This window comes from Haliotis rubra, unplaced genomic scaffold (genome assembly GCF_003918875.1).
Source record: "Haliotis rubra isolate DU_JTF1 unplaced genomic scaffold, ASM391887v1 Scf1156, whole genome shotgun sequence".
NCBI lineage: Eukaryota > Metazoa > Mollusca > Gastropoda > Lepetellida > Haliotidae > Haliotis > Haliotis rubra.
In genome coordinates, this window is record NW_025765066.1 from 10,510 (window position 1) to 22,797 (window position 12,288).

Genomic DNA, 12,288 nt, shown 5'->3' on the forward strand with positions numbered 1-12,288 from the left:
GCTTGATTTCGTCACTAAATGGCTGGAATAATGGCGATGTGACGAAAAGCATAAAAAGACGTATTTATTATCCCCTCAAAGGCTAGAAATCGCCACATTCCTCTCGATTGTTTGTTTAAATGTTTTGACTGCATGGTCCTACCAATCATGCTATATGGTTGCGAGGTGTGGGGACATTCAAATATATGTATGTATTTCTTATGCAACAATAAAGTTCCGTTCGTATCCTCAAAACAGTGTCGGTCATAAGTTTAATACAGCCACTACTACTCCCTAGCTGTAACTCGTGTTTGGTGGTATAAAACATACACATGTTATTTGTTATAATTCACTTCATGATCAGTTATATTAATGAATTAATAACAAATATCATTATTTGTAACACCACTTAGATTACCCGACAAATGTTCCCATTTGGCATTCTCGTGTCTGCAGTAAATACTCAACATTATGAATTAAGGTCTGATGCAACAAATGTATTACACGTTATGTAATATGCCCATGGAAGTGCAGGAAGAGGAATTATCACCTGAATTATAAAAACAAACATCGATCAAGGGATTAACCGATAATACGCTGACTGATTGATTAATTTTATCATGCACAGCGGATTTGTCAAAAGCTAGTGTTTATGTAATGCTGCGTTTACACTAGGCCACGATTAGGCCACGATGGGGTACTAGTATTCCCGGGAAGTAGAATTTTAATGTTACAGTATAGTCTCCGTGATGTTGTGCCGGTGTTGTTATAAGGGATTAAGTCACTGGGTGCTGTGAAATTCTGAACTATGTTGTGGACTATGATTTCCATTTGAGTTTAGCTCACTGAGATTATAATGATACTGATTAATGTGTTCACTCAATCAGTGTCATTCAGTACATACATGTCTTACATATTGTATAAATACCATCAAGTTACAATAGCTAGTATCATTTTCACAATGGCTCATGCACAGTTAAGAGTTCAATTACAAGTTCCTTCCTACTTCACGTGGTGGTAGGTACTTGTGTGCTGAAGGATACATGTACAGAGTAAAAAAAGAGGATAAAATTCTTGTTGGAGGAGCAAAACATTAATGAACTGAACATGTTACAATACATGGTACAGTGCTAGACAGAGACTTCCCCCCAAAGAAAAAGAAATATCAAGACCTCCAAAGAGAACTGTCCACCCTGAAACACAGACTTGTGGTTGACAACACTGATATGTTGTATTACTTAGACATGTATTACAAGAAACTTGCTTAAAATAATGCAATAACTGTAAAATGAATTGTGACTTTATAGTGATATTGATTAAGTAATTACTTAACTATGTCAGAATTGAATATGTATTTGTAATTATATCTTTGAAGGGCATTTCATCAGGTGAAGGAGCAAGCATACGCTCCGAAACGTCGTGTTAGTCACAATAAAGATGTTGACGTCCATAAATCTTGCCTTTCTTATATTTGTAATTGATAATGTTTGGTGGAATAATTGATATATTGATATTTTTATTATGTTTTTATGTTGTGATTAAGAATGGGGACACCAAATAAATTATGTCATGAAATGTCAAATATCAGTTTAGACTTATTTCATTTCTTTACCACTTCAACTTTTCTTATCAACCTTGTGCCTGTATAAACATAGAATTGCCTTTGTCGCCTTGAAGGTAATGCCCCAACCTCCACCCCACAAGCTCTCTCCTATGGGAACTAACCGCCACCATTATGTCGATCTTACGCGAACCAAAATATCGTATTAGATCTTCATGATGGTGGAACATTTTGTATATTTTTCCCCTTCTTGACGCTCTTTTCCGATTTCATAAGCTCTGACTGTATCTGTTACGCATTCTCACGATTGGATATCCGACCAGTTATGCTTCAATGAAGATCTGTTGCGATTATTTTACGATCTGCAGCGACTTTTTACGACCGTAAAAATATCACATTATGAAAATTTCCAATATATAGTGGCGATAACTGGTTTCGAACCCGCAACCTTTCGCTCCTAGGCTTTATCCACTAGGCTACGAAGGATCGCTGTCAAGAATGAGATTATTTGTCAGTATGAACCATGTGTTCCTAAGAAAACGGGTACAACACGGGTAGTGCGTGCATTGCGCGTGCTAGGCAGGTGTTGGCTGCCAGTCGCATCCCAGGTGACACCGGCTGTTCCATCATTTGCGGGCTGATCCATCAATGTTGTACATTGATCAATGCTCAGTACATGTACACAAAACATTTACACAAAATGAAAATAATACATATTTGTGTGTTTTACATTGATGACGGTTCATAGGTGGATAAAACACTCCTCGGTTTTGGTAGCAAATTTCGGTCCGAGGGATTTTCCCGACTCCGTGGATTTACATTTGCTACCAAAATCTCTGAGTTGTGTTTTATCCTTTACTTTAAACAGGGGCAGTCTGTGACGTCTCAGTTAACGACATGCTGCCTAAACCTCGACATAAAATATAGAAATAGGACTTTTTAAAACTTTAAAATTACAATTAATTTGTAAATACCATTTTCTTATGAAACAAGGAATTGGAATTTAGTGTAACCATAGTTGTTTGTAGTGTCTGATTTCACTTTCACAAGAGAAAAATTCAAATCGGATGAAAAGTAGGTCATTGTCTGAATTGATTGATGAGACTCATGTTTCGCATGTTTCGGTTTGGTAATGATACAACTTACTCTAGGTCGCACTTAGGGCGTGTGTGTGTGAAATATGATTCACGTTGGCAATCTATACAATGTCTAGATATTACAGTCACGCTATATATTCACTATAAGTATTAGACCCGTGAAGATCCGGGGTAGAATAAGTCTTCAGCAACCCATGTGCTTGCCATAAAAGGCGACTATCTTGTCGTAAGAGGCGACTAACGGGATCGGTGGTCAGTTTCGCTGACTTGGTTGACACATGTCATCGGTTCCCAATTGCGCAGACCGATGCTCATGCTGTTGATCACTGGATTGTCTGGTCCAGACTTGATTATTTACAGACCGCCGCCATATAGCTGGAATATTGCTGAGTGCGGCGTAAAACTAAACTTACTCACTCACTCACTATAAGTATTAAGCAGTTCGTGCGCTTCTTAATAAGTTTCAAAATGCATCAAAATATTATAATAAACTAATTATGATTATAAAACAAAATGTAAAGACGTACACTGACTTCGTTATGTTTCAGTCCTAACATTTTACCACTGGCAGATGGTTAAACTTCAAATGTTTTCATTTCCTATCATCATAATGAAGATGGAAATATTATCCAGTAAAAAAGATTTCATGTTTGTTCATCAATCTATACTTATACCATCAATTAGGCATGCGGGCGGCGCAGCAGATACAGTTCTATGTAACGATTTTCAAAAACACGAAGCGAGAACGCGAGATTGCGACATTTGACAAATCTCGCGATCTCGCGATCTCGCGTTCTCGTGCTTTTGTGCCAATTACCCATACAGTTCTATGTAACGATTTTCAAAAACACGAGAACGCGAGATTGCGACATTTGACAAATCTCGCGATCTCGCGTTCTCGTGCTTTTGTGCCAATTAGCCACACAGTTCTATGTAACGATTTTCAAAAACACGAGAACGCGAGAACGCGAGATTGCGACATTTGACAAATCTCGCGATCTCGCGTTCTCGTGCTTTTGTGCTTTTGTTTCAATTGCCCATACAGTTCTATGTAACGATTTTCGAGAACGCGAGATTGCGACATTTGACAAATGTGGCGAGCTCGCGATCTCGCGATCTCGTAATCTCGCGTTTTTCTGCCAATTACCAATACAGTCATCTTGAACCAGGATCACGGGTAGCTCAGTCGTCTGAGGCGTCGCAATGGAGCTGCGTCCCTTGAGCGTGCTAGAAACCTATGTTGGAGGGTTTCATCCTATATCGAGCTGACAAGCCGTGATATAACTGAAAGAAAGATACTGTTGAAAGTCGTGTTAAGCCAAACTCACTCACTTATTTAGAGCAATGCACGTACCCCGGGCTGTGAATGGGGGGTTATTTCTAATATTAGCTTGCCGAGCTTGTGAAGGTAAGGCCGCAATAAATTTAAATACAGAGTTTGATTATTTTCTAAAAAAAATGGGAGGCGAGAATAATAATAATTTACATTTTATTTTTTACTTTTTAAGGCACCTGTGTACAATTTCTGTCGAAGGATTCGATTCACATGCATCAAGCATGTTCAGTAGTGCTACGTTTGTGGAGTATTTCATCAAGTAAAGAAATTAGGAATGTAACAGGAATGAATTATCATTATTAACATCATAGGATATTTTATATTTATATATCGCACATATCCACGCAACTACTCCTTGCTCAAGGCGCTGGTATATTTTTTCCTCGTTTATTTGGATGTCAATCTCAACGGCACATAGTATGATCAATCTCAACTCCCTGGGGAGTATACAACGCTTGCTGCCTCTAGGCGCACCGAGTTTATTGTGACTTTCTCATCCTAACGAGATACCCATTCACAGCTGGGTGGACTGGAACACATAGTCACAGTACTTTGTCGAATTTGACTGCACGTTGATGTACCCGCAACTAAGTGTTTGCACGTATTCATGTGACCACCATCTGGTCATATACCAACTGATTCGTGGGTTCTTTTAAGTGGACAGGGTTGTCTACTGTGCACTTCGGGCTGTGACAACAAAGAAAGAGTCTGCACACAGTTGAGTGCAAGATTTTTACACCCGGTCACAGATGGGCTCGATCCCGACACCTCAACCTCGCTGGATCACTAGCCGGCGCTTTAACCAGCTCGCCCACCGCGCGAGTGGTTGTATATTGTGTACATAAATGAATAACAAATCATCATTATCTTATATCAGGATATTATGTATTTAAGTTGCAATTAGGTGTCGGTTCAGCTGCCTCTTTACTTTGTGTTTCAGTGAGTGAGTTTAGATTTACGCCGCACTCAGCAATATTCCAGCTATATGGCGGCGGCCTGTAAATAATCGAGTCTGGACCAGACAATCCAGTGATCTGCGCGATTGGGAACCGATGACATGTATCAACCAGGTCAGCGAGTCTGATCACCCGATCCAGTTAGTCGCCTCTTACGACAAGCAGGGGTTACTGAAGATATATTCTAACCCAGATCTTCACGGGTCTCTTTGTGTTTCATGTACAGTTCTGTGTCACAGTTTGGTCAGAATCAAAGGTTAGTTGTTATACATTTTAATTGTTACATTAGTAAATTAAACCCTAACATTAATCATTACACAAAATAGGTATAAATATGCCCATGATAACAAAATAAAAGTCAATACACAGTATACCATTTAACTTGTATGAATGTGCTTATGGTTTGTTTTCTATATGTCCAGTCAATATGCTGGCTGGTAGTTGTTGTTTGGTAACTATATTCTGCATCATGTAAGATTGATATATCTCATCTATCATGTATATTGTATGTACTTGACAAAGATTACATTGGATCAGTGTGTGGTACCTATATAGGGTTATTGCATGCGATGACTGTTCGGCTGCTGGATGTGCAAACCCATTCTCGTGTCACCCACAGGATAGGTTATTTGTACAGTATCTATTGTCTATTTCATTATTATACCATGTATTATTATAAGTCTTTATGTCAACACTCATTTTGTATATCACTGTAAACACGTGATCACGTGAGTCACCTGTGTGATATTGCATCGCGTAATACCGGTATATGACTGTTGATAGGCACATTTATGCACTATATTTATTATGATGACATGTTCATCAGATGTGATTTTATGTTGTATATATCGTGTATATTATTGTTATTACAGGGTGTCTTCTTCCACCACGATATGGAAATAAACAGATATCTCACTCATAACCCGTAGTCTCCACTTTATCATGGCTGCCGCAGGAACACAAATATTATTGGTACAAATGCATTTCTATTTCTTGGAACTTGGAGAAGAAAGAATAATGTAAGACAGGGTGTTTTGTAGTCAGGAGGGAGCGGAAGAAAATCTATTAATTAATTTGTTATGACCTAAACTAGCGAATATGGTGTCCAATAAAACATCAGACATGCTCATTTTAGCCGACTGCTAGAAATTGGTCGGTTAGAATTTTGTTTGAATGATTATGCTAGCCGTATATGATATTGCATCATGGAGAAACTCACTGGTCTGTGATTATTTGTATAACTGACGGTATAGCTGCGAAATGATGCGGCTTTAAGCACTATTTTATCACTCACTGACGTTAATATTTTTTTCCAGCTTCCGGACACTTTCATGTTTTCACTTTTATTGGACATTCATATTCACAATTTCGTTTCTTAAATAAAATTTTACATGTTGAGGATTTTTAAGGACATAGGAAATTGTAACAACGGGAACGGACTTATATACTCTACCCTACACATCCTGTATGTAAATTACATGATAGCATTTTCAAGCTATGTGATAATTTTGCTAAATGCTAGTTGGGAAGTGAAAAGCATGAAAGAAGCATGACCACAGCACTACTTAGATACGCATGCGCCTTGACCTTATGATATTACGCATGCGCAATGACAGCGTCTGAAACGCGAGAACGCGAGAAAATGCAATGTCGCATTCTCGCGTTCTCGCGTTTTCGTGTTTTTATGGCCATATCTGGCAAGTCGAGATAGCGAGAATGCGAGATTTGACAGCATGTACACATAAATGTCGCAATCTCGCGATCTCGACTTTGACAAAAGTGCTATGTACCAAAAACACGAGAATGCGAGATCGCGAGAACGCGAGATTTTGGCCAAATCTCGTGTTCTCGCGATCTCGCATTCTCGTACTTATGGCATTTTTAGTTTGTTTCCAAAGGTCGAAATCGCGAGAATGCGAGATCGCGAGAATGTCCCTTACAGTATTCCATAGAGCCGCCTGGCTGTGCGTGGCGCAGTGTTGTCCGTGAACAGTGCAAGGGAGGTAACTCCGACAGGTCACGGTACAAGAGACAGGATGGTGAACGTGCACTGACAGCTCGGTGTGAAAGGAATGGTGAAATGTTTTCACTGTTTTCATTGTCCTATGTACATGAGAATGATTTATAAATAAAGCTCGAAAAGTTATCGATTGCTATATGGTCCTAGTGAGGGGTTTAATGGAAACCAGCATGACGTCAGTCCTTCGTTGGGCAAGGCCAACCTCTCCCAATGATTCAAGATAAAATGTAATTATACACCTCTACATTTCAACACACCGTCTACCAGTGGTGGGCGTTCTTTAACTGTGTTAGAGTAGTATGTGATATTATATGGCAAATACCGAGATGGTTTTACCCGTAAATATTCATTTTGTCATTTGATTTATGATAGAACTCTTGCATGGTGTCTGTTGACGTGTGGAGATTGTTCACGTACAGGTACTTGCAGTACATGTGGCTTGATAAACGACAGTGTTGTTATTACCGTTTGTATATGGGTACATTAAGGAGACCACCCAGTTAAGGTTGATAACGATATAAAGTCGACCGTCCAGTCTCCTGTACCTTGATCTGTCGGAGTTACCTCCCTTGCACTATGGTGTTGTTACAGTTTGTATATGGGTACATTAAGGAGACCACACAGTTAAGGTTGATAACGATATAAAGTCTACCGTCCAGTCTCCTGTACCTTGATCTGTCGGAGTTACCTCCCTTGCACTATGGTGTTGTTACAGTTTGTATATGGGTACATTAAGGAGACCACACAGTTAAGGTTGATAACGATATAAAGTCGACCGTCCAGTCTCCTGTACCTTGATCTGTCGGAGTTACCTCCCTTGCACTATGGTGTTGTTACAGTTTGTATATGGGTACATTAAGGACTGACTGACTGACTGAGTTTGGTTTTACGCCGCTTTTAGCAATATTCCAGCAATATCACGGCGGGGGACACCAGAAATGGGCTTAACACATTGTGCCCATGTGGGGAATCGAACCCGGGTCTTCGGCGTGACGGGCCAACACCATACTAGGGTACATTAAGGAGACCACACAGTTAAGGTTGATAACGATACAAAGTCGACCGTCCAGTCTCTTGTACCGTGATCTGTCGGAGCTACCTCCCTTGCACTATGGTGTTGTTACAGTTTGTATATGGGTACATTAAGGAGACCACACAGTTAAGGTTGATAACGATATAAAGTCGACCGTCCAGTCTCTTGTATCGTGATCTGTCGGAATGACCTCCCTGGCACCGTCAGGGGAAAACTCTCTTCCACTCGCAGACAGCGAGCTGTCAGTGCACATTCACCGGAATGTTTCGTGTACCTGGAGCTGTTGGAGTTATACCTCTTGCACCGTTCATGGACTGCAAAACTTTATACTAGTGTACTCAGAACCTAATCGTCTATATTAATATAACATGAATGTGTGAGGGCGTTTGTGAGGGTGTCTCTGTGCCTCCGTGTTTTGTGCCCGTGTGTATTGGCTCTTTGTTCATGCAGGATTGTAAATGTTCCCTGTCTGTCTCTCTATATATGGTTGGGGTATATATGACACATATGAAAATGAAATACGTAGCAACAACCACACAGTATAACAGACAGACAACCGTTACAAAACAGTATTCCTGCTTGAACAATACGCTTATCTCTTAACCGGTCCAACTTATATCTAATATAGCCTGACGAGGAAGCACAAGGATCGAAAGGAATTTCAAGGTATAACAATAATGTACATGTGTTCAATGTTCCTACATAGCACATTCTTCATAATCCTTGTAAGTATTCAGCGTCAGGATGAAGTGTGCAAGATGGCCCACAAACACAAACAAAACAAATCCAATCTAAAATACATCTCTTAATAATTAATTGTTTTTATCAAATCCCTTTTTTATTATGTTTTCGGTTACCAAATTCATGGAAGAACGGGGTGGTACACACGTGCATACACACGTGCATACAAATAGAAACACACAGTGCTGTACACGTGACTGCACGTGGTGACCTTTCTACTTCCTCGTTGCTGTTCGATGCATGTATAGCCTAGTGGTTAAAGCGTTGGCTCGTCACGCCGAAGACCCAGATTCGAATCCTCACATGAGCACAATGTGTGAAGCCCATTTCTGGTGTCCCCCGCCGTGATGTTGCTGGAATATTGCTGAAAGCGGCGTAAAACCAAACTCAGTCAGTCAGTCAGTCGATGCCTGTATAGTTCAAGCAGGATTGCATCTAACATGGCTACACAACACAGGCACTTAGTATAAATTTATTTTCGGTGAGTTGACGGTGATCTCATGTTGAATTCTAAAGGAATGTCTCTGATAATAGGTCAACAAACTGACGCCGTTTTTAGCAATATTCCAGTAACATCACGGCGGGGGACACCAGAAATGGGCTTTACACATTGTGCCCATAAATTCGAACCCGGGTCTTCGGCATGGCGAGCCAACGCTTTAACCATTAGGCTACCCCACCACCCCCATAGGTCAACAAAGATGAAGGAAATATTATTGGAAAGTTTTTAGATGAGAGCAAATAGTATTTTCTTTAGTGTTCACTGCGGGCAGGAGGCATCGTTTTAACATAGATAAACCTGTCCTGAAACAGCGCTCACAACCGGAAATATTCCACGATCAGTGTAACAACACTCTCATCAATATAGCGAGCCGTGCGCAAAAGCTACCGAGTCGGGTGTTTCCACCTGTGTATTCTTGGTTACGACCCCGCATTTACACCTGTCCGAAACTCTTTTAGACCGTATGTATCCGGGTTAGAACTGGTCTTCTGCGACTAACTGGATCGGGTTGTTGCTGACTTGGTTGACACATTTACCGCAACTGCGTAGATCAATGCTCATGATGTTGATCACTGGATTGTCTGGTCTGGAAGGAGTTTGAACCAGTATTTTAAACATCTAATTTGGGAATTAATATATAATGGGTATCTACCACATTCACCATATACCATGCAATTTGGTGTAGAGGATCAAACACAAAGAAATTTTTTACATGCTAATAAGTGGACCTTCACCAAACATTCATACCGCTGAAATCCCCATACTTTTAAAGCCAGCTTTTCAGCAATGTTTAGACTGGATCAAGTGTGACAAAAACGAAGGGAACATCTACATACAGTATCAGGCGGGTTTTTCTGTGTAAATTATTCAACACAAGGGACATGGTGATCAGTCAGTATTGCCACAATAGGCAACTGTTTGAACCTGTAATCTGTTCAAGCATTTCATCATACAGACGTAATGCTACAGATCAGCATATCTCCATACGTCGATCAGCTACATGCCGAGGATGAAGATAAATGACGACAGTGATTTGGTTTAAACATATTTATTTCTGATACATTGTTCTGAAGTTGGATCGGCAAACAAGCAAAACGCTTATATTAACATCCAGACAAAACAACATTTATGCGACTTACATTTCATAACAATATTACAAAAATACATGGTGTCATAAATAACAATAAGCATACAAAATACATGAATATGAACATCCACACAGCCACAAATACCTTTAGTTCTGCAAAGGGACAGATGAAAACTTAAGACAGATTAAATCTTTTTGAACTGGTAATAAAGGTATGTCCAGATTTGATAATATCATGATTTATAGATCTAGGTAAATCTAAGTTACCATACAGAGCGTCATTTATGTTATATTCATGTTTGAAATAAAATCAATCGTTTCTTATGGCATCATAATTTGGACATATATAAATATAATGAAGGGTGTCCTCGAAGGCGGCACCACAAATACATGATGGGTTATCGGATATAAATCTACTGACTTTATGGGCATTTAAATCGCTGCATTCTGATCCGAGTCTACAGTGGATTATTTGACAGAACCTGTTTCCAATGTTGATAACAAATCCGAATGAAGTATTACAATATAGTGTAATCTTGTTTTTAAGTCCACTTGGTGACTGAGTTCTTCAGGTAAAGAAAGTGATTTGTGTTTCTCAAACTGAAGAAATTCTCATAATCGTAATCAGCTTTTTAAAATAGCTTTATTCGAAGTTGATATTGTTAGACGAAGGTATTTGTAAGTTTTGACTTCAAGCTAATAATTTCTTACACGTTGTAAACGCTGGCACATAGAACGAAAATTAACAGTTTATATCTATACCTCCATAGACGCAAAACGTATTAAGCATATTTAAGTCATTTATGCATATAAATATCCACAAACTGTCATCAGTTGCCCTCCTGAAGTTTTGAAATGACCCGGGCGAAAAACAAGAGCATACAGTGTCATGTTTGTGACAGCTTTAAAAAATGAAAGATCATTCATTGTGCTTTGATGTCTTAATCCACAATCTCCCATGATTTGTTTCTCAGTTCAGGACTGTTGAGTGTGTTTCGACTCACACGTTCCGGTGATCATTGTTGGCAGTTGTTACCGAGAGAACGAAGTCGACAAATTGCGACGTAAGTGACAAGTAGCAAGTTGCTCGACATGCAACAACAGAACAGCCTACAGCCGACATGAATTATGGTGGACTGGCATGTCACTGTAGATAGTAAAGAAAGAAAATATCTGGTCTTATTCCCCCCAAGCCCATGTTCGGAGTCATGATGCATGCTTTGCGTCAAAGCGTCAAAAGCGGGGACCTCGCACACCATAAGCTGTGTTTTGGAGCTGTAGCCTGTTTTCTATTCCCACTCTTCAAACTGAACCAAAACTAGATTTATTTAATCAAGTAGAGCTGTTCGAGGCTTTTCAGATCTGGAACGCGGAAGTAGTTAAATTACTCACTGTGTCTTCACGTCATAGCAGAATGATTGATGTGTAGATGGAATAAGAGTAATGCTTTCACTAAAAAACGCTGTAATATAAATATGAATGACTTTTCTGTCATAAGGTGGACGGTAGTTAGTATGGCCCTAACATAAACATGAAATAATATTTCTCAGAACAGTCCGCTTTGGCAAATGTCCCTTTGAGTAAAATCTGCATATGGTTAGAGCCTAGACGAACGTTCCCTGGACTAGTGTCGCGATTTCACAAGGATACCCAGCACAGACATGGCATTATAACTCGGATCCAACCAGTCCTTGTTTCAGTCCCTTAATGCCGTTTGCCTTAGTAGGTAGCAACACATAACAGCTTTTTAACGGTTCTTTGACATGACATAACTGCTGATATTCCGGTTTTTGTATACTGGTTTCATATATCTGTACATGTTTTAAAGTAATCCAAATGATTCCTAACACAAGGGTAATGCGTCTTTTTAATACATTTGACACTAGGAATACATGTATACACATTAAAAACACCTGTGGACACATAAACAAATATTGCTAATGACAAAAAATATGGAGATCCCAATGTGGAACTAA